The 24,085-nt window shown below is 35.1% G+C and overlaps 1 protein-coding gene and 2 long non-coding RNA genes across 7 annotated transcripts in view; 2 read left to right on the forward strand and 1 right to left on the reverse strand.

Annotated features, from left to right (window-relative positions):
- LOC105215904 (stathmin) overlaps positions 1 to 24,085 on the forward strand; it is a 204,731-nt gene that overhangs the window by 1,847 nt on the left and 178,799 nt on the right. The window lies entirely within an intron of this gene.
- LOC128920464 (uncharacterized) lies at positions 2 to 22,838 on the forward strand. Its single transcript, XR_008470533.1, has 2 exons — positions 2 to 172; positions 224 to 22,838. It is a non-coding gene; the product is annotated as an uncharacterized LOC128920464 (long non-coding RNA).
- The window catches only part of LOC128920463 (uncharacterized), a 30,135-nt gene continuing 18,310 nt past the window's right edge, over positions 12,261 to 24,085 (reverse strand). For all 4 annotated transcript variants that reach the window (XR_008470529.1, XR_008470528.1, XR_008470531.1 and 1 more), the window contains exons 4-6: positions 13,283 to 13,520; positions 12,754 to 13,224; positions 12,261 to 12,692 (exon numbers count right to left, since the gene is read on the reverse strand). This is a non-coding gene — a long non-coding RNA (uncharacterized LOC128920463). The remainder of the gene's footprint in view (positions 12,693 to 12,753; positions 13,225 to 13,282; positions 13,521 to 24,085) is intronic.

Consider the following 24,085-nt stretch of genomic DNA (forward strand, 5'->3'; position numbering starts at 1 on the left):
TCAACTATTCAAAATTAAAAAAAAATAATATCTTTATCTGTATATGAAAATTTGCGTGAGAGCTGCGTCTTCAAAAGCAGATATGCAGTGTTTGAGCGAAGCCAAACAAAAATTGCATTTCCCAGAAATATGACAAGGAATTCTACAATAGTCACGATCTGGAAAAAGTTAGGTATATGCTTTTTATTACCACTCGAACATGTTTGACACAAATTTTGTGTAGAATTGTCGAATTTATCCAACCGCAATTGTCATGCGTGGCTTCGTCTCAAACGTAAATACTACCTTTTTGTGTTGAATGACAGAAACTGCATATAAGAAGCTGCACTACGGGAATTTATCAAGCATTTACTTTTGGTTTTAAGTTATTGTTAAACATAAATTGCTTGGCGTATGCGATCCACCTACATACCTGCATGGATATGTATAGAAATATTCATAAATATATGCACAAATATGCACTCACAGTTAGCTATTTAATGACGCTCCCATTGTTGAGTTTTTGCTTCTTTTTTCTAGTAGGCAGATACATCGTTACCCCAGTGTTTTGAAGACGTTTTTGTGTGCAACAGTTGTAGTTGGTACGCTTTATCCCTATTCAAATTGGCGCAGTTACCCTGTTTCAATGGAATATAAGTGCACAACCTGATAGTTGCGAATGCATCAAAAATCTATAAATTCGTATTTTTTTAACTTTTTTATTGCTGTACATGCGGTTTATATGGATATGTAAGGCATATATTTTTTTTGGATTCGCGAACAATTCTGTGGGAGAACTCTAACGTAAATATGAAATTTGCATTTAGGCTTAGTGTGCTTCAACAGAGAGAGACAGTGGCGTAGAAAAAATAATTTTATTATAATAACAGTAATAATAATAGAAACTAGCAAGAAAACTATTAATAATTATTAACTTTTCTATTTGTTAATTATATAATTTTTTTATGTGAATAATTGGCTATTTACCCTCTCAACTATGAAATTAATGCCGCTACTGGATCAGTGAATGAAAATTTTTTTTTTGGCTATTGTCGATAAAGTTTGATGCACTATAAATCTATATTTACTCAATGCTTACAAAGCTTAACAATAGCTTAAATATATATTTATTATGTATTATTGTGCTATGAGTAGGTGATGTATAAATCTATTTAAACCGAAGCGCGAATATCAGATGCTTATTTATTTAAACAAGTTTAAAATATTCACGATTTTAATTTTCTTGAATTTTTAGCTTTTTTTTTGTTGCATTTAACAATATTAAGCCAGTTTTAATTGCAAAATAAAAAATTTCAAAACATACATCGAAAAAATATTTAAATTTAATTTTCACCTATCACAAATTGCTTAAACTTTTCTAAAAACGCTTAAGTAAAAGGAAAGCTTTTCACAAAAACAAAATCAGAAATCAATTATTGTTGCTTTGGAAACTTTACAAACCAAGTTCAAGTTTGCTTGATTGCATTTTTCGATTTATTTTTTGTGCAAACTTTGTACGAGTACTCTATGCAGTAGTTTGTGCTTTAACATGTACAAGTTACAGCTATGTTTTCAACTTTTTTTTTCGAAGTTCGTAACGAAAGGTGTTGCTACAGTGTTGCAAATATAAACTAATTTAGTTTTTGGTAAGTTTCCAAAAAAATGTCAAAACACTTTTCGGATGACAGCACAGCTTGTGAGAGTCAGTTAAGGATAGTTGAGAGATTTTGTTGAAGCTTATTAAAAATATATGGATGTTGGCGACGAAAAATAAATTTAATATGACAAAGCGACGATACTATATTTATAAAATAGATTGAAATCAAATTTTTTGTAGACCACTGTAAAGATAATCAAATGCAGCAAATGACAAAGAACAAAGAACCGTCAACTCGGCGGAAGCATTCTTATGTTAGATTTCTATAGTTTTTTAACAATTTTGCCGATTTGTCCATCAAAACAATCTGAGTTCACTTCGATGCTGATTGTGACAGAAAGACTAACCACAATTTGATGTACTTCAATTCTCCAGTTGGATACATTACTTTGTAGATTTATTTCCAGAGCAACTTCTCGTTCATTTCCAAATTTGCCCCTCAAATAGCGTCGGTCGTTTGCTGGAGCACATGTGCCCGTACGGTTAGTTGTCAATTGATTTTCTATTAACCATGTAAAGGTTGATATTGACGTTAACTCAATGTTATTCTTGTTGTTGTGCCACCGGAGTGAACTCCTACAGCAGTTGAAGCCTGTAACTTCAATGGCGCTTAACTGAAACAGCATGTGAATAGTCTCAAAATTGCCAAGGGAACATAAATATTGTGACTTCAAAGATTTTATTTTGACTTCAACTTTGAGCTCAAAATTAATTACAGAAAGTTTTCTGCCGCTACAACAACAAAATCCCCATCTTTTATCCCGATGAAACCCATACCTAAAAGCTGTAAAAACTTGCAGCAAATTTTTACATTTCTTATAGGTTATGTTGAAGATTTCCACGATCATCCATTAAACCCACACTATTTGCGTGTTGGGTAAACATACCTGATTGCAGTTTAGTGCGGTACATTTGAGTTTTATTTATTTTTGTTTTGCTGCGCTTGGCTCGTTGCAATCTTTACTCGGCAACGAAAATGTTTGTAAATATTTTTTTTTTGTATGAGTTGTTATTGCTATTGCTGTGTAGTGCCAAAGCAAAGCGTGTGTGTGTGTGGGGTCCAAAGTGATTTTGATTTTATCGCTGCTGTTACTGTTGCTGACATTTTTTTTATTATTATTGTTGTTGTAGATGCAGATAGCAACTTCTTTGTTGTTGCTGTTATTGATCATTTATTTGGTGCAGCAGCAACTACTACTAACTGCAGTTCAGTTACCAGCGCAGATTGATTTGCCGCCGTCAAGTTAAGTTTGTACGTATGTATGTGAGGATGTGTGTGTTTGCGTTTGTTTGTTGTCGCCGCCACCGCCAAAAGGCAGCACTAACGGTCGTACAACATGCAACATACACATCAGCGACGCCAAGTCACGGGGCAACCAACTCCATTAAGCAATGTTGCTGCTGCCGCGCCAATCGTCGGTCTGTCAGCTGTCGTCGTCTGTGGCACTACGATTACGTTGGTGGACGCATTGATTTGATTTTGAATTGCTTAGTGCGAGTAGTATTCCCGCGGGTGTCACGACGGACGACGCACACACACTTGAAGGTGCAGCGCTCCATTCAATGGCATTCGTTGGAAAGTTTGCTTTTTAGATTTTCTTATTTCTGATTTTTTTGTGTTTTTTTTTTCCTTTTTTCTAATCCGTTTTCCATTTACATTGCATTGTTTGTGCGTCTGTGTGCGCGCTTTACTGTGCATTTTTTGCTGCAATTGCTGGAAAAACTATTGATTGTTACTTTATTGTTGCTGCTGTTTTTTTTGGCTCTATTTTCTATCTAACTTTGCCATTCATTGCTTTGATTTCCTTTTAATTTGCCTGCAGGCTTGAGCGGATATTTCTACAATTTTCCGGTCACTATTTCTTTTCGCAGCGAAGACAAAAAACAAAAAAAAAGTTTTCAATTTTGATTTATTTGCGTTTGTGTGCAGTGTTGCCACAATGTTGCATTTATCGGGAAAGCATTAAAGTTTAAATTGAGCGCAAGCATGCAAATCACACATTGCACATTGAACAGGTTGCATTCAAGTGAAATTTCTCGATTTACAGTAATTTCTTATTAAAAATTAATAAAATAAAAATGCATGTGATTGATTGAAGCAAAGAGCGACATAATATATACATACAATTTTCATGCGGAAAATTATACAAATAAATTTTACTTTCCGTGCAATTGTTTTTTTAATAATTTTCATTTTTGTAATCAAAACACATGGTATATGTCTGTACAACTGTGTTCGAAATAATAGCAGTGGCTTATCAAAATTTAAATAAGTGAAATTTTTACACTTAAAACCTTCTAGCCATGTAATTTTTTAATGCAAAAACATAGGCCTAAATATTGGGAATATGTGTTTAAATTGATATTTGATACAGTTATCATATACAAGGAGTACCGTTCCCACGACAGTCGGTTCTACGTAACCGGAACGGACCCGGATTTTTATCCGGCCAAGGACTGTCAAATCGGCAGCATTCCTCAAAATTATTTGGGGAATGTTTTATGCCGCTACAACAACAACAACAACAACAACAAGGAGTACCGTTATTTTTTGTGAAACGTTCTTGTTTTTGCTGTGATTAAAAATAGCAGTGCAAGCGAAATGGTCATATTATTATAAATACAGTGGAACCTCTCCAACTCGAATCACCATAATCCACAGAAAAACTTCAAGTTAGAGAGACTTCGAGAATTTTCATTAAAACATACAACTTTTCAAAAAGCTGTAAAATATTGATTTAAGCACTGTTTTATTTATTTACTTCGCAAAAAATTTTATGGACTTATGTTAAAAGATGTTTGCTGTAATATTTGTATCCCATGCCTTGTGTTAGATGATTTATGCAATACATAAGTGTAATATTATATTTTTTGTAGAGGGACTCTTTTAAAATTCTGCCTCGATAGTAATATTTTAAATTTTGTATTATGCCCTTGTCGAAAAGTTCGATTTACGGAAGGAAATTTGTATGAAAGTTACACTATATTGCCTCTTCAAGAGTTCGAGATATGGAGAATTTCGAGTTATAGAAATTCGAGTTAGGGAAGGAAATTTGTATCACATTTGACTTCTAAACGTAATTACCAAAAATTTCCAGTGATGGTGATCTTCGACTTAAAGAAGTTCGAGTTATGGATGTTCCACTGTAATTTGATTGAAATGCGAAAATTTAAATTGAAGTCAACTAAGACAATAGTTCTTTAGTAAATACATCGCTCTTTAAATTTGAAACCACATTTATTTTACGAAAATGGGCGTGGCAAAATTTTTTCTAAAGGAGAAGTCAATCTCATCAACAAAATGTTGGCTGACGAAAAATCTAATAAGTTTATTGTTATGTCAAAACGCATCAAATGCAAAAATATTTAAACCAAAAAAAAAAAACAAACTGAAAACTGGTTAAATCTTAGTGTTATCGCGTCCACAATAAGACAAGAATTAAAAACAGGTAAAATTTTTCGGCAGGACCACAAGGAAAGTGCCTTTATTAGAACCGCGGCATGTGCAGGCCGTAGTTCAAATTGCCGAAGAGCACCTGCATAATTAAAAAAAAAATATTAATGTTATTTTGTAAGGAAACCATATTTCTTGCAAGCTTGAATATGGGGAAATAATATAAAATAACAATGAACTTTAACAAAAATTAATTACAATATGTTTTTTCATTGAATACATTTTTGGTTATACCGCTGCTATTATTTCGAACACAGTTGTATGTTTAATTTCACCAATGCAATTTAAATATTTCGCCAATATAATATTTTAATTTGCCATTGATACGCTACAAATTATCGTGGTATAAATTATAGGTTATGTTAATTCAATTTAAAAGTACTTAATACACATAAAGAGGGAAAGTTCATGTAAAATTAAAAAAAAAATGATTTTTTTTCGATAAATTTAAAATGAAGTGATTTTCAATGGAGATGCTACAAAAAGTAGACCGATAGTGACCGCAAACAAAGTTATATTTTTTCGCGTTCTTTTGACATTTCTCTTCAGTAAGGTTTGCCATTTCATCATGGCAAGATATACGATCCAACAATGAGTCGAAATTCTTAAAATTTTCTACCGAAATTCGGAGTCAGTGACTTCAACTTTAGGAGCGCTACGTTCAATTTATGGTCCTGTCAGATCAACAATTGAGCGTATAGTGGAAACATTTTAATGCACAGGCACAGTACAAAATATTCTCGTGCCAGTGAGACAAAGAAGTGCCCATAGTGTCGAGAATATTGCTGCCGCTAGCGCATTAATTGAGGAAGATCCAAATCAGTCTCTCACACGTCGTTCTCAAGCGTTGGGCACCCCTGTGACGCCGTTGTGGCGAATTTTGTGAAAAGATTTTGCCCTATATCCTTATAAGATCAAATTGATGCAAGAACTGGAGCTGATTGACAATTAGAATCGTCGTATGTTCATGAATTGGGCGGAGCAACAACTTGAAAATGATCCGGATTTTCATCGAAAAAGCGATGAGGCTCATTCCTGGCTGAATGACTTCGTCAATAAGCAAAATAGGCGCAACTGGTCAGGCAGCAATCCACACGTACTCCATGAGTGAGCATTGTATACCGAAAAAATTACGTTTTGGTACGATTTATGGGCCGCCGTCGTCATTGGGCCGTACTTCTTCCGTGATGATCAAGAGCGGGACGTTAATGTGAGTGGGAATTGCTACCGTTCAATGATAACTGAATATTTTTGACTCGAATTGGATGATATGGACTTGGACGGCGCCACAAGCCACACAGCGAATGTCACGATCGATTTATTGGCAACCATGTTTGGTGAACGTGTTATCTCATGAAATGATCCAGTCAATTAGCCGCCTCGGTCGTGCGATTTGATACCGTTAGACTATTTCCTGTGGAGCTATGTACGTCAAGTCTATGGTCTATTCTTAAACTTATCACTGAATATTCTAAACACAGAAATTGGTTTTTTTATGTTATGTCATTCTATGTTATGTCATGCTACGTTATGCTATGATATGTAACTTACGTATGTCGCTTTAATTTTCATCATTATTTGTAGTTAAATTATATTAAGTCGAACTGTGCATGTAATCATCATGCAATGTAAGACAACCTTATGTAAAACTTAATCAATTGTATCCTTATGTTCTTATTATTGGAAAAAAGTCAAAAACAGTTGTATAATTAAGTTATATAATTTCTTAAGTTGTGTTATATTGTGGTGTGCTACGAAATGCTAATCTACTTACTTTTTTTTAATTTTTTTTTTTATTATTTTACCCAACCCTATTGCTGTGCAGCTTATTAGCTGAAGAAAAGCAATGGCAAAGAAACAAAAAAAAAATAAACATATGTATGTACATACATACCTATTTATAACTCATGGCCGATTCGCGTCGAGCATAAGAAGTAACAAGCTTTGACAAATGTCTGCCATTTTTTCTTTCGCATATTGTCACCCCATTTTACGGCACATGCAACAGTCATCAACTAATTTTACTTATGCATGACTTGAACAGCGCCTACAACACACCCTGTATGTTTGTATGTGGAGTAACACCCATTAGCATCATCGCCTGTTGTTGCCTGGTGTCTTCCAGGCGGCATAAACAGGAAATAATAAATTCTATGCTCGTACAATGTTGGCTGCTGCTGCTGCTGCTGCTCAGGCTGGAAGGCATTAGGTACGGCCCCCACACGCACCAAGCAACACAACCCAGACACACACGGGCGTGTATTTGTTTGTTTCTATGTACATATATGTTTATGTGTGGTTGTTGGCATGTTGTTTGACGCCCGTTAAATAGTGAGTATGTGGCGTAGCACTGCCACAAAATTTTTTGTTGCTACTGTCAGCAGACACCAGCACACATATTTATTTATATGCAACTCTGTTATTAAAAGCCTCACAAGTAGTAGTTTGATTGCATACATTTTCTTGCCACTTTTTCGATACACTTTGCATTATTATCGCCGCTGCCACGCGTTATGCGTCTCTAATCCGCATTTTAATCTGCAATGTCGGTTATACATTTTTTTGGTTTTATCTCCTCCTTAGTGCTGCCGCTACTTTCTTTCTTTTGTGTCGCTCCTACTTTATTAGTCTTCCTCCTTATTGCTCGTTATTTATTTGCTATGTCGCAGCCATCAACTGCCGTTTCCTCGATTTTTGCTGTTTTACATTTTCATATAAATTTTATGTTTATCAGGCAAATACGATCTTAATTCAATGCAATCAAAAGCTCCAGACAATATTCATTATGGCTAAAGGTGAGCAGCGGAATATGTGTGTGTAGGGTATATCTATTTACTCGAAGGTACTTACTTTGTGCGCCTTCATTGAGCGCGTTGAAGCTGTTGAGCAGGGGTTTTACATTGTCAACATAGCCTGCTTTTAGGCGTTCACTACATGCTATTTGTTGTTTGCAAAAACAGTTTAATTTTGAAGTTTAAAATAAAATTTACTTTAACTTATCGATTTTTTTCCATCTCTAATTTGAATATTTTACAAATCGATTAGTTTTTTTACTATTTTCCGTTGGTTTTTATTTCAATAAAGTAAGTTTTTGTAGGTAATTTGTCTAAATTTTGTTTGTTTATCAATTTATTAATCATTTAATTAAAATTTCGATAAACAACTTTCAAGAGAATCGATAACTTTTTATCGATTTCATTATTGTTTATTTAACGTTAGTTAAGGCTTGTATGCTTTTCTCATAACAATTTTGGTGAAATTTATCGATAAATTTATAATGAATCGATAGATTTTTTATCGATTTTATTATCGTTCGATAAGATGATGCTATAATAATTTGTCGCATTTATATTTTTTTTATTTATTTTTATTAAATTACGATAATAACTGAAATAAATCGATAATTGTATCGATTTTTAATCGTTTATTTATCGTAGTTTAAGGCTTGTATGTTGCCACAACTTGTGTGGATTTTTGTCGAAATCGATTATAATCGATAATGCAATATTTTTTTAGATTATCTTGTATTGTCTCTGATACCAATTATCTGCTATTAGGTACATTTGAAAAATTCACACATTGATTTAATAATACTTTTTCGAGTTAAATTAATAAATTTTCCATTTTTTCCATTAAATTAAAATTTCGATAACAATTTCAAAATAATCTACAACTTTTTAACCGATTTAGTTATCGTACCATACGATGTTTAATAATACTTATTCGAGTTAAATTTTCCATTTTTTTCCTTTTAATTAAAATTTCGATAACAATTTCAAAATAATCGATAACTTTTTTTACCGATTTAGTTAGCGTACGATACGATGAGGTAGCAATAACTAGTCAGATTAACAAATAAAGTTTTCGATATTTATTTTTAAGTTAAACTTTCGATAGATGTTTTCTAATTAATCGATATCGATATTTTTTATATCGATTTTATTATCGTTTTTATCATAGATTATGGTTTGTCTGATTTTTTTTTACAGTTTATAGACAATTTTGCGAAAATTTTCCGATAACATTTTTATGGGATAATTTGACGTTGACAATAATCGATAATTTTTTATGTTATAGATTAAAGCTTTCTTTCCTCTTTAATTTTTTGAAAAAAAAATTGGTTTTTTTTTTTGTATATTTTTGCCTAAAAGATCGTGTATGCAAGTTTAAAGTAAGCCTTGGCGTATAAGCAACTAATGTTCAAATTATACTTAAATCGCGGCTTACAGGCGTATTATCTTTGCAATGTGTATTTCAGTTAATATTTTATATTTATATCCATGTGAGTATGTATTATATACATTCGTGTATATTTTCTTATATGATCTCCATATAATATATTTATGCAGTAACACATTAAGCTCCCGATTTTATGTAACTTCATAAGTACACAATCACAACAAGCCCACATTTGACCGCGACAAAAAAAATGATGTGTTTGTTGCAATTTAATTTGTCATCATCAAACGAAATCAACAATCTCAGCACGTCGTCGCTTTTGGTGGGGCTGATGGGGTCGCAATTTTCATGGCAGCATACAACATAATTTCGCCTAAATAATGATTGGAGCGCGGGAGAAAGCCTAAAGAAGTTTGAGTATTTACATGATGAGCATAAACGTTGGGGCCACCACATGTGGTGTCTGCCGAAAAATAACTTAATAATGAAGCCACCAAATTGGCTGCAAATTAAATCAAAAGAATTCGGCTAATCAAATTTATTAAATTGAGCCAGAGGTCTGTAGCATATAACAGTAAAGTTGCACTCCACTCTGAGACATATAAAATTAACAGTGTTACAACGGTATTTTATTGCAGTCTGCGAGTAAGTTGAGTTAATTTGTGAGGCGTTACACCGTAGAGGCGGCGTAGTTGTAAATCTAAAACCACACATCAAACAGTCACTAAAGCAACGCAAATGGACAGTACAAACAGGCAGCCACATCCCCATAAACTTAGTCAGTTTACCCTGGCAACAGTCGGAGAAGTGCAGAGTGTGAGCTAGCAAAGCGGAGAGTGCAGCGGAAAGTACATAAGTCTAAAGTTGAAGGTTCACCATGGATTAACACAGCCAGCTGACTTGACGCGTTTGTTCGTTCCTTCGTATGTGTGCGTGTATACTTAGCCACTTAAGTTGGCTACGTGTAGCATGAGTTTTAATGCAGCAGGCTTTAAGAACTTTGACACATCTTATGTGGTTTGTACGAGTATGTCTTACTTAGTACGAGTATTAGTCGACAAAGTTCTCTGGCAATCGAAGGACAAATTGATAGCGCCTGCCAAGTATTATGTTGCCGTCGAGAAAAATATATTGTATGAAAAAGTAAACCTTTGCTTCATCTCATACTCCCGTGAGCCATGTCGATGGTTGTTTGACATGTTTCATATTGTCGGCGTTCGCCGTTGTGGAGCGCTTTTTCCTCTATACGCCGTGCCATTGATACAAGTTCGCAGACCTTGGAACTTGTCGTTTCGTTATAATTAGAAATTGGAAAATTGCGAAACAAACTTTTCGTTAACAATACACATGCCTAGGCACGTATGTAGTTGTTTGTACGTTTGTATTTGCAATAATAAGGATATAACACTTGTAGAACATATAACATATGGTAGGGAAGTATGACAAAATACGCATGTTTGTTTGTATATACACATACACTTACGACTAACACATTTATCTGTAGAAATTTTGCTCAATCCCGAAATTTCGAGATTTGGAAATTTAATTTTCAGGATCCCGAAAAATTTTTCGAAACGAATATGTTTGTAATCTCTTAATTATTTATTAACGCATACCTCTGCATATATTTTATACGATCCATTTCATATTCGGGATCCCGAAAATAATAATAAATCTTCGAATTGATGTACAGCGTGGCAACATTGAATTATGCACTAAATAAGCCTAGTTATAAAATATATGTATGTATGTATGGCAGATGCTTTGAGCATGTTCTCTATCTGCGAAAGCATATTGTCACAAAAGCAACTCCCTAATTCAAAATATTTATGTATATGAACGCTGACTTTGAAATAAGCTATTTGCTATACCTTATCCCTATGGAGTCTCACGCATTTGGCAGCGTGTAAGTTTATGTGTGAATAGCAAACGCATCTCAACTATGTAATAAATTTTATACTGGAAAATTGTCGATTGGAAAAATTGTTATGATGTTAAAAATTAAATACATATTTAAAAAAAATAATAATAAAAAATTATAAAAAAATAATAATAAAAAATCAAAAAAAAAAAAAATAATAAATATAAAAATAAATATAATAAAAAATTAAAAAAAAAATAATAATAAAAAATTACAAAATAATAATAATAAATATAAAAATAAATATAAAAAAATATAAATAACACAGAATGAAAAGCAAAAAAAAAATATAAAAAAAAATAATTAATTAAGGAAAATGACATAAATATTTTTTAAAGCAAAATTATAATAAAAAATTAAATAAAATTAACAGAACTAAAATATAATAATAATAATTAAAAAGTAATAATAAAAATACAAAAAATTATTTAAATAAATAAAAATTTAAAAAATAATCAAATAATTTAAATTAAAAATAGTAAATAATTGTAATTAAAAAATTTCAAAATGTTGTAATTTGATACAAATTGAAAAAATAAGAAAACAATTAATGGAAAATCAAATAAATATTTTATAAAAATAATTATAATAAAAAATTAAAAAAAAGAAATAATAATAAAGTATACAAAATAATAAAAACATTAACAAACAAAAAAAAAATTATTAAATTGAAAAAAAAAAATAAAAAAAAAATAATGAATTAAAAAAAATTAATAAATTAAAAAATAATGAATTAATGGGAAAAATAAATAAATATTTTATTTAAACAAAATTATAATAAAAAATAAATAATCGTAAAAATAGTAAATAGTCATAAAAAATTTAAAAATGTTATAATTTCATTTATGAAAAATAAGTAAGCAAATTGAAAAATTTAATAATGGAAAAAAATATTTTATAAAAATAAATGTAAAAAAAAAAAATTTTAAAATAATAATATAGCATACAAAATAATAATAAAATAAATACAGTGGTACTCCAATATAACGAATGATATAATGTTGGGACCGTTCGTTAAACTGAAATATTCGTTATATCGCAAACGAAAACTAAATTAATATTGGTACATATATGTTTAAAAATAACTATTTATTCATGAATTCATAAGCATTGGTTATTTTTCCAGAAATATTGAAAATACATGTACAATGGAAAATGCATACAATAAGATTAATAAAAGTTGAATTTTATAACAAAAATATGAGCATTATTCAACTGAAAAGAAATTTGTTATTCAGATCCTGTGCCATTTGATGTAGGCTTTTCAATAAAAATATTTTTTCCTGTTCCACGTCGTTTTCTTCAGACCATTTGATACACTTCTCAAAGCAGTCGATGGCATCAGTATGCTTTATTGGCGGAACAGCTACAACTGCAGCGGTACCACCTTCCGCCTCTTCCGAAATTTCTATAGCTAGTTCATTTTCAGCGCTCGGGTTCTCTTCTACAAGTACATTGTCTACACTGTTCCATTCTTCCAAATCATCTGTGTTGAAGTTTGTCTAAAATTTTATTTGAATATTACTTTAAATTATTTCTACAAATGCATAAGTTAAACTGTACCTGGGGAAACATTGTATGGATAAGAGAAAGTGTGCTCTCCATAACAGAAAGGTCTTCTCTGAATCGCAAATCTAATAGAGTTATATTGTCCTCATCATCATTATCGTCAGGTGTGGTTTTATTAATTAAAATGTTTTTCCAACACTTCTGAAGAACAACCCCTGAAACTTTTTCCCAAGCTGCAGCAATAAGTTGAACTGCATTGAAAAGGGTGAGGTCCTTTAACGCTGTATTTAAATTTTCTTTTTGCACTACACTGCTCAGTAAAGAATTTAGGTAAAATAATTTGGTGAGGCGAATCGCGTTCTGGTCCATCGGTTGAATTAGAGCCGTTACATTCGGTGGCATAAACACTGTTCAAATTTTTCCATCTGGAGTCACCAAATCTTCTTCTGGTGGATGACTAGGAGCGTTATCCAGGAGTAATATTGCTCACTTTGGTACACTTCGACTTTCAAGAGAATCTTCAATCTATAATTAAAAGTATTATTAAGGAGTATTGAAGTGAAAATTGTTGTAGTATACAAACCTGAACCATAAAAAAATAAGTAGAATTCTTAAAAAAAAAATAGCTCAATAATAACAAGAACCGACGGGTGTTTAACTGCCTGCATTGTTTTTTTGTTCTAATACAACCAAAACCAAATACAAACGTCATACATTCGTAATATCGAGTTCATCCAATTTCCAGCTTTCGTTATATAGAGTCATCAATGTATTGAAAAACAGCGTTCGTTATATTGAACATTCGTTATACTGGAGCAACACTGTACATACATAAAATTTCAAAAAAAAAATAAAAAAATTAAATTAAATAATTTATAAACAAATGTTTAATATAAAATAAATAAAAATAATAATGAATAAAAAATGTTAATAAATTAAAAAATAATTAATTAATAGGAAAAATTAATAAATATTTTATGAAACAAAATTATAATAAAAAGTAAATAATAAATAATAGAAATTAAAAAAATTAATAAAAAGATAAAAATTAAAAAATAATAATTTATCAAAAATTTAAACTTAACCAATAAAGCTAAAATTTACACATGAATTCCTGTTGGGTATCGACCAAAACATGCAACAAATGCGTTAATATATACAGACATACATACATACAAACCGAACGTGGTTGTAACGCCCTTACATACCCACACACCGAACGCATTTAGTATATTGTATACCAGTTCATAGATATGTATTTAAGCGAAATAATGAAGCAGGGAGTACACTTGGTTGGTGGCAGGAGGCGCAACGCAGCTGATGATGACATTTTGTGAAAATACAAACAACCTGACCGGAATGGATAATTAGATTTTTCCTCTAAGCTACGCAGCAACGGCTTTAGCAGCATATACATATATAACAACAACGATAGCAACAAAGATAGATAGGATGAAAATCGTAAGCACAGATACTCGGATGCACATACATACTTATGTATAACAAAATATACATATATGCGTGTATATAAATATGTCGGTACAAAGAGTCAGTGCAAAGGCCGCTCTTGAGACTTGACTAGTGGCTTGGTATTGCTTTTTCACACTTGCGTGCTATTCTTCTCATTGATCTATTGGAATGCCATGCTACACACACACATACATGCATACACATCTGTATGGCATATTTGCTCGTGCTCTTCAAGCTACTGCTTCCTTAGAGACTTTGACAACTAAATAAATTCCACTTTATTGCATCGAAGAAAAGAAATCATTCTTCAGTTTGCCATCACCACATCACCACATCACCACATTGGCCTCATCAATGTTGCCTTTGCACACTCAAACACACAGTCAACTAACCACAAGCACTTAGCCCTTTTCATTATATTTATTTTCCCCAACTACACTGCTAAGAAGACAGCTTCTTTCTCTCTCCCACTTTGTCATTGACATTTTGCTTTCGTCGCAACGGTTGGCCAAGTCTACGACTGGTTTTTCCAGCATTCTTCAGCATTTTCTGGGCGTATATTTTGTTATTATTCTTCATTTCTTGTTGTTGCAAATGCCTGTTTGGCCCACGCAGACGTCCATAGTCGTTCTTTCTATAGCTTTAGACCGGAAATGAGTTTATTGGAATTCCGGCAACAGTATGGGCGCGTTATTGAAAAGTGTGAAAAACTTGCAGAGAAAATATTGAATTTTGCAAGTTGGCGCTAAAAATAGTTGCAGTGCATGCTAATGTGAGGACTTGGATGGAGATATTGTGGGCAATTAATTTGAAACTTTTTTCATACAAAATATTTAAATTTAATAATGGGTGAAAGCATTACCTTTCCCATTTTCACTGCCATTACTATTGCTATCGTACGCAACCGGGTAGTATTTTTGCCCAGCCAAGGACTAGCAACTCGATAGTATTCTATGTTTCATCTAGTTCACTCAACGACGATTTAGAGATACCTTGCATTTAGTCACCTGAGTATGATGATTGGGGTGACACCCATCTCAAATGCCTGGCGGGTTGATATCTTAACTCCCTCTATCCCGTTAAAATCAGATAGGCATTGGAGTAAGTTCCCTCCACTGTTGGTTCTTTACGCTGGTCGGCTCTGAAACTCAGCTAATGACCACAACAGGGCGCATATACCCGGCGGAATCGCCAGCACTAATAGCGGAACCAATGCTAGAGTAAAAACCGAAACAAACCTGGCAAGGAACTGAAATCGGACTGGTGTTTGACAACAAAAATTTTGGAACGCCGCGGCTGCAGGCAGGAAGTTCAGGTATTTATGCATCGCGCCAGCACGCTCGGGTGCAGCCGCAACGGTCAAGCGTCAAAAACGGAGGAGAGAGAATTCTCTCTCGTTATTTTGTATATATGTACATACATATCAATATTCTTCTTCTTCTTGACTGGCGTAAACACCGCTTACGCGGTTATAGCCGAGTCAATTTTCCTTTTGGCAGTTAGGCGCCAATTGGTAATACCAAGTGAAGTCAGGTCCTTCTCCACCTGGTCCTTCCATCGGAGTGGAGGTCTCCATCTTCCTCGGCTTCCACCAGCGGGTACTGCATCGAAAACTTTCAGAGCTGGGGCACTTTCGTCCATTCGAACAACATGATCTAGCCAGTGTAGCCGCTGTCTTTTTATTCGCTGGACTATGTCTATGTCGTCGAACAACACATACAGCTCATCATTCCATCTTCTACGGTATTCGCCGTTGCCAATGTTTAAGGGATCATAAATCTTCCGCAAAACCTTCCTCTCGAAAACTCCTAGTGCCGTCTCATCGGATGTTGACATCGTCCACGCTTCTGCACCGTAAAGTAGGACAGGAATGATGAGAGACTTGTAGAGTTTGGTTTTTGTTCGTCGAGAGAGGACTTTACTTTTCAATTACCTTGTTATTGCTGTTAATGCTGGTTCCCAGGTAGACGAAATTATCTACAACTTCAAAGTTATGACTGTCAACAGTGACTTGGGAGCCAAGACGCGAATGCGCTAACTGTTTGTTTGATGACAGGAGATATTTTGTCTTGTCCTCGTTCACCACCAGACCCATTCGCTTCGCTTCCTTATCCATGCGGGAAAAAGCAGAACTAACGACGCGGGTGTTGTTTCCAATGATATCGATATCATCGGCGTACGCCAGTAGCTGTACACTCTTATAAAAAATTGTACCTTCTCTGTTTAGCTCTGCGACTCGAACTATTCTTTCCAGCATCAGGTTAAAGAAGTCACACGATAGCGAGTCACCTTGTCTGAAACCTCGTTTGGTATCGAACGGCTCGGAGAGGTCCTTCCTGATCCTGACGGAGCTTTTGGTGTTGCTCAACGTCAGCTTACACAGCCTTATTAGTTTTGCGGGGATACCAAATTCAGACATCGACAAAAAGGTGGTGTGTGTCGATCCTATTTTCACGGGTCTTTTCCAAGATTTGGCGCATGGTGAATATCTGGTCAGTTGTTGATTTTCCAGGTCTAAAGCCACACTGATAAGGTCCAATCAGTTTGTTGAAGGTGGGCTTTAGTCTTTCACACAGTACGCGGAATCATCAGCATTAATAACGGAACCTCTGCGTTATGGAAGCTAACACGATCACGAAATCTCCAAGCAAAAACCGAAACAAACCGTCCAGGAAACTGAAGTCGATCTGGCGTTTAGCAACCAAAATTCAGGGACGCGGTAGCGCATTTTGGTATTTTGTGCATCACTCCTGCACGCTCGAGTGGCCCAAGAGGGTGCTGAGCGAGGGAGGGGATCCAGTGTCGACGGGGCAGGGTGCAGTCGCATTGGTCAAGCGCCAAAGGTCGCGGGGGATAGAATTCTCTCGTTCTTTTGTATAGAAATATCAATATTACTAGTCCACCTCCAGATCCACAAAAATGTTTCTGAATTTTTTGCTATTTATTGAAATAACCGTCATCCGCTTTTATTAACACTATTAACCGTTATTTAAGTGATCCTAATTTTTGACATTAAAAATCAAATAATAATTATTTTCTCCGTCCCCTTAAAACAAAAGTCATAACCACTTAGTCTTACCAATATTTTTTGTTTCCAAAAAATACGAAAAATAATAATACAGTGTCAAATCCAGATAAAAAAAACTTTAAGTTAATCACTTGACCGTCCAATTTTTACACCTCTTTAAATTTTATGTCACATAAAAGTTAATGTAGCCTTTTATGTCACACCGAATATGTGGTTACAAATAGCGGTTGGCTGACGGACAAAAAAAAATACAACAGCAACATCAACTGGTACATTCTTACTTATATACATATGTATATTGTTGCCTCTCTTCAACATGCATGCATATATCCGCCACAAGTCCAGCGATCCGTAAAACTTAATGCCTCCAGCCAACGTTGTGCGTGTGCTCTCCTCTAACTGCTCCATACTACTTACCGACTATTTTACTCCAGCTATTTTATTTTTGGCGCAGCCAGCTTATAACCGCTTCATAAACATTTTCACTGTCTGCGGTTTTTATTATGCAGCTCATCTCATCCGGCAGTTCTGTTGTTGTTCGTGCTCCGCTCATTCTATCGCGTGCTGTGCTCCAGTTTCCTATTTAAAAGCGCGCTCCTTTTACATTTTCACATAACCCCGGTCCTGTTTTTTGCGCTCCTAGACCGCAGTTATTCGCTCACCTGTTTGTCGGTTTCACTGTTTGTCTGTCGGTCGTCGGTCTGGCTTTTTAATGGCAAAACATTTGTCTGTTACCTGCCACTATTGTCCATAAAATGAACTCATAAAGGTTGAACTTTTCGACTGTGTGTTGATGTCTGTATGTATATACTATATGCATACCGTTATTATTTACCTTTTATGCTTTTTGCTGTAATATCCTTTGGTTATTTGTTGTTGTTGGTTATTATTTTTGTGTTGCACAAATTTTTATTCATCTCACCTGTCACTCGCTATTGCTTGTTATCAATTTTTTCTGTTTTTTTTTTTTGTTGAGGATGTCAAACTTTGACAGCCTTATGTCATTGTTGTCATAGTAACAGTGTCTGTGTTTATGTATTAGTTGGATTATGTCGTTAATAATGGACGTTGGTAATCGATCATTTCATTCATTGTGACTGTTAACACGCTCATTATGTTGTGACATATTGGCAGTCGTATGTGGGCGTACATGATTTTAATGTGTTTATGCTGTAATATATCAAACGGGTGCATTTGACATACACACTCGTAACATTACAAAATTTGCAAGAAATACATAATTATCAACCCTCAGGAATAGACTTGTTTTCTCTCTAGGTCTGTAAGTATTGCCATACATTTAAATTGAACTTCCTTAAAGAGTTGTGTGGCCTTGGAGGCTGATGGCATCAACTTTCATTAACTTTTAAATTAGACAACAAAATCATTGTCATTAATCAAAAGATATTAATATTAAGATATGATTTATTCTCCTTGAAAGCTTGGGATGGGATAGGAATAACATCGTTCCCAGCATTAAAGTGTAAAATAAAAGATAAAAATTGACCGACAAACCAATTAAACTGAAACATTTCTCCATAGATTAAGGTAATATAATCATATAACATTATTTGTGAACATAGTAATAATTCATCAAAAACTCCATGGAAAATACTTCGAAAATATCCACTATATTCGATCATTATCTATATATTATTGAGAGGTTATATCAGAAACGTTTTATGCAATTTATTTTAATTTTTACGCAATTTGTTTATTTAATTTTATGAAGATAACACACAATTCATCCCCTATATCCGCATAAAGTCCACTAAAATATCGAAAATCATTAGATATTAGGTCTACAACTTTGCTTCCGCAGTTGTTTTTTGTAAATTTAAGGCTTTATTGTATAAAAACGGTTACAAAAATGTGACGAAAAAACTCCTCATCTTTCGAATCGATCCAAGTATTAATCCAATTTTTGACTTCTTCATAAGAACTCAAGTGTTCGTTAGCTAGACCGTGTGCAATCGATCGGAACAAGTGGTAGTCGGATGGAGCATCGTCTGGAGAATACGGCGGGTGAGGTAAGATCTCCCATCTCAGCGTCTCCAAATATTTTTTGACCACCTTTGCGACGTGAGGCCGAACATTGTCATGCTGGAGAATGACTTTATCGTGTCTTTCCTCGTTCTGTGGCCGTTTTTCTTTTAGTGCTCAGCTCAAACGCATCAATTGCGTTCGGTATCGATTTCCTGTGATGGTTTCAGTCGAGTAATGCTTCCAATTCAGCATCTTCGAAAATCTTCTCTCTTCCACCACCATGCTGGTCTTCGACTTCATAATCACCATTCTTAAAACGTTGAAACCATTCGCGACATGTTCCTTCACTTAGGACAGCCTCATCGTACGTATCCGAAAGCATTCGATGAGCCTCAGCCGCACTTTTCTTGGAATTAAAAAAGAAAATCAAAATTTCCCGCAAATGTCGAGTATACGGCTCAAAAAGTGACATTTTCAGTTGAGCATAAGTTTGAAATGCAAACAGATCTCTACAAATATTTTGTTGGGTTAATGTTGACACAAATGTCCAAGATCGATATGAAACGATTTAATCGACCAGTGCTTGATCCTAGAGACATCTATTGGAAAACGGTGGAATCAAAGTTGTAGACCTAATATATAATAGTATATGGTAGCTGGGGTAACTCGTGAACCGATTTCACTAATTTTCACCACCAAGCTACGCTATATCCAAGACTATACGCTCATTCACCGAACGTTAGAAAATCCATATATTTGGTATATGGGAGCTATGAGAAGTTATTAATCGATTTCACCCATTTTTGGCAGAGATAAATATTAGAAAAAATTTTCTCTCTGAATTTCTATAAAAATAATTCATAGGCACTGAGGTCCTCGTTTTCAGTATATGGGGCCTTGAAATTCTAAAGTCTAATTGTGACAATTTTTAAATATAATATGTTTCCCCTCTTAAGCAATATTTGTGTTTTATTGCGATATCTTCAACTGTTCTTGATTTATATTAGGTTGGCAAATATCTCCCTTCCGCGGCTATGTATGTATAAAGCGCTACAGAGCTCGTATCTAGCAATACTATACATATTTGAAAGGTCTTGACATTACCTACAAAACGACGCTATGCTATATTGCGTTCAACAGTTACAGACGTGTAAGCATGGAGATTACTAACGATGCTCACAAAATTCGCGCTATTTTAAAGTTTTCCTTCGTTAAAGGCAAATCCGCTAGAGAAACTTTCCGTGAGATTAATGTTGTTTTGGGGTATTCTATCACTTCGAATTGCGGAGGAATGGTTTCGACGATTCAGAGCGGTTGAAAACGACACCATAGATAAGCCAGGCGGCGGAAGTCCTGTGACGACGAATACAGATCAAATCATGGAATAAATCGAGTTAGACCGGCATGTGGCATCTTGTGACATCGCCCAGGAGATGGGAGTTAGTCACCAAACCATTTTACACCATCTGCAGAAGGCTGGATACACAATAAAGCTTGATGTTTGGGTGCCGCATGATTTGACGCAAGAAACCCTTCTGGACCGAACGAACTCGACCTATTTTTGAAACGGATGGTGACTGGCGACGAAAAATTGATCACATACGATAATATCAAGCGAAAACGGTCGTGGTCGAAGGCCGGTGAATCTCCCAAACAGTGGCCAATCCGGGATTGACGGCCTGGAAGGTTTTGCTGTGTGTTTGGTGGGATTAGAAGGGAATCATCCACTATGAGCTGCTCCCATATGGCCAGACGCTTAATTCTACCATCTACTGCGAACAACTGGATTGCTTGAAGCAGACGATCGACCAGAATTGGCCAACAGGAAGGGTGTAGTGTTAAACCAGGACAACGTCAGACCACACACTTCGTTGATGACTCGTCAGAAGCTACTGGAGCTCGGGTGGGAAGTTTTATCGCATCCACCATATAGCCCGGACATAGCGCCAAGTGATTACCACCTGTTCCTGTCCATGGAAACGCCCTTGGTGATATAAAGTTGAAGTCAAAAGAGGCTTGTAAAAAGTGGCTGCCGGAGTTTATCGCAAATGAGGCAGTCTAGATGGAAACAGATTATCGAACGAATGGGGGCATATTTGAACTAAACTAGAGTTCATCCCCTCAACACAAAGTAAAGTATATACATATTTCGAAACAAATTCACGATGACAGCCTCAAATTAACCCAAAGAAATCACTTCACGCACGTCTGGACGGGGTGATGGTAAATGTCTAAGCATTTAACCAAAGTAAATAAGATTTAAAACATTTCAAGGATTCAATTTAAGTGCACAATAAAATGTAACTTAACAAATGGGCCAACACAAAACAATTTTAACAAGTAACAACAAAACAACGCGAAATCGTTTAAACAACAAACCGTGGAGGTAAATAAAACGAAGTGATGAGCTGGTGTGGCGAATTTACGAGTAAACTTGCAGACGCTTAAGCGATAACATGGACAAGAGAAAAGTGAGTGAGTGAGAGAGGGGAGGAGGCGCAGTAAGTTGAAAAGTCATAGTTAACGGCTTAGTAAGCGTCTTGAGGGAGCCAACCCACAATAACAACTAACTCGGCATACAGACAGACATTTAGTTTACCGTCAAGCCGTCAAGCTAGTCAGTCAGTCGGTTATTATGCAGTCATTTATATAGAATGTATAAAGTAAATAATAAAAGCGTGGCGAATTGATGTAATTAATCAAATTAGAGGAAACACAAAAACCCTTTTGATTGTCAATTTGAAAGCGTTAGGAAAGTCATTAAGGACGTATAAAGGTTTTGCGAATGCCGCAGACCAGCTCTCCCGAGGGGCTGTGGACGTGGCCATGGCAATGCAGAGGTTGTACATAAAAGCGCTTAGCAGAGTATATATGTATATTATGTCTGTCTGTATGTGAAAACACAATTAAAAGCTTCCACCAGGATTTCGCTGCATTGGGTGTCTGCTGTTTTGCGGCTTGTAGCGACACAATTGTTGCTTGCTCCCCAGAGCAACACGGGTATTTTCCGCACAGCCTTTGCCTCACCTACAAAATTACGCACATTGTTGCACACCAGTTGGCGGTGGCAAACATTAAGGGCACGACACTTAAAACCATATTTTGTAATGCCAACTGGCGGCGGCGGAAATGGTTGGGAAAATTGAAAATTTCTGCCGAAAAGGTAGTACGAATGCCAAAACCCAGTTTCACGGCGGTAAATTGCTGGCAATTAAAGTACACCTACCGTTATTGTGCCAAAATTAATTCATTTTTAAATGGCAGCCCCAAAACGTTTGGCAAGCAAAGCAGCTGGCCCAAAAGGAAGCAGTTTAAGCGAGAGTTGTGGCGAAAGTGAAAATTTTGGGATTTAGTTGAAGTGAAAAAAGTAGAAAAAACTGAAATTCATAAATACCTGCAGAAAAACTGGCTACCGGTCGCCAAAAACAACACCAAAATTTGTGTCAGCATATAAACCTTAATTACCTTTGCCTTTATGGCATAAAGTGCCATAAGTAAGCTAAAAATAGAGCTATGGAAATAAAATTTGGTATGAAGGATCGCACTATGAAGGGGCATAATTGGATGTAATTTTTTTGGGGAAGTGGGCGTGGCCCCGCCCCCAAATAGATTTTTTGTACATACCTCGGAAACCAATAAAGCTATATAAACCAAACTTTCTGCAGTCGTTTTTTTAGCCACTTCTTAATACAGTCCAAAAATGAAAGAAATCGGATGGTAACCACGCCCACCTCCCATACAAAGGTTAGGTTGAGAATTACTAAAAGTGGGTTAACTCACTAACGAAAAACGTCAGAAACATTAAATTTCACATAAGAAATGGCTGATGGAAGCTGCACTCAGATTTTTTTACAAAATGGAAATTGGCGTGGCGTCGCCCACTTATGGGTCAAAAACCATATCTCAGAAATTACTTGGCCGATTTCAATGAAACTTGGTTTGTAATAGTTTCCTTACATCCCAATGATATGTTGTAAAAATAGGCCAAATCGCTTCGCAACCACGCCTACTTCCTATATCCCAGAACTTTGAAGACTATCTGAATCGTTTACTTTACAATATAAAAAGTAAGTGCTAGTGAAGATATCGGTGGTGAACTTTGTACAAATACTGTATTTATAGTGTGGCAGCCCATTTCTAAAAATTGCCGAATCGGACCATAGGTTTTTAAGGCCCCATATGTCGAACACGAGGACCTCGGTGTTTCTAACCTAATATTATGGTTTCCAACTTTCAATGGACTTTATACAATATATATGACGAATATGTGGGTCAAATTGTGTATTATATAATATAAATAAAGTTAAATAAATAAATTGCGAGAGTATAAAATGTTCGGTTACACCCGAACTTAGCCCTTCCTTACTTGTTCAGCATATTTTCATATTTTTTGGCGCTCCTCATCCTGCCAACAGCATTCGAATTGACCTGACACAATTTGGCGGGCAACATCTCGTTGGCACTGAATGGGCGCCGGCGAACATTTCGCAACGCCGCCACCACATGTTCTAATTGGCTTTCGTCGGTTTCGGTGGACATTGTTGTTGTCGTAGCTCCACTGCCATCATAACCAATATTATAACGCTTTAGCTGCCAAAATTTCGTTGTAATCATATACATATATAAATAATTGTTGTTGTTGTTAATGCTTTTTCACCATTGGTCACATTTGTTTGTTATGGTTTTGTAATTACCGTTGGTCATTATATTTGACAACCGCATCCCCCCGAACACGAACCTGCAACGGTTTTGATTTTTGCTTCGCAGTTTTTTGTTGTTGTCTTTTCACTGTGTTTGTTATTGTTTTTGTTAGTCGTCGAGGTTTCGTGCCCACCGTTGACACTCTGGGGATTATTTTACCAAATCCATGCAAATGTGCTGTGTGTGTATGTATTTATTCAT

This window comes from Zeugodacus cucurbitae, chromosome 3, assembly GCF_028554725.1.
Source record: "Zeugodacus cucurbitae isolate PBARC_wt_2022May chromosome 3, idZeuCucr1.2, whole genome shotgun sequence".
Lineage (NCBI taxonomy): Eukaryota > Metazoa > Arthropoda > Insecta > Diptera > Tephritidae > Zeugodacus > Zeugodacus cucurbitae.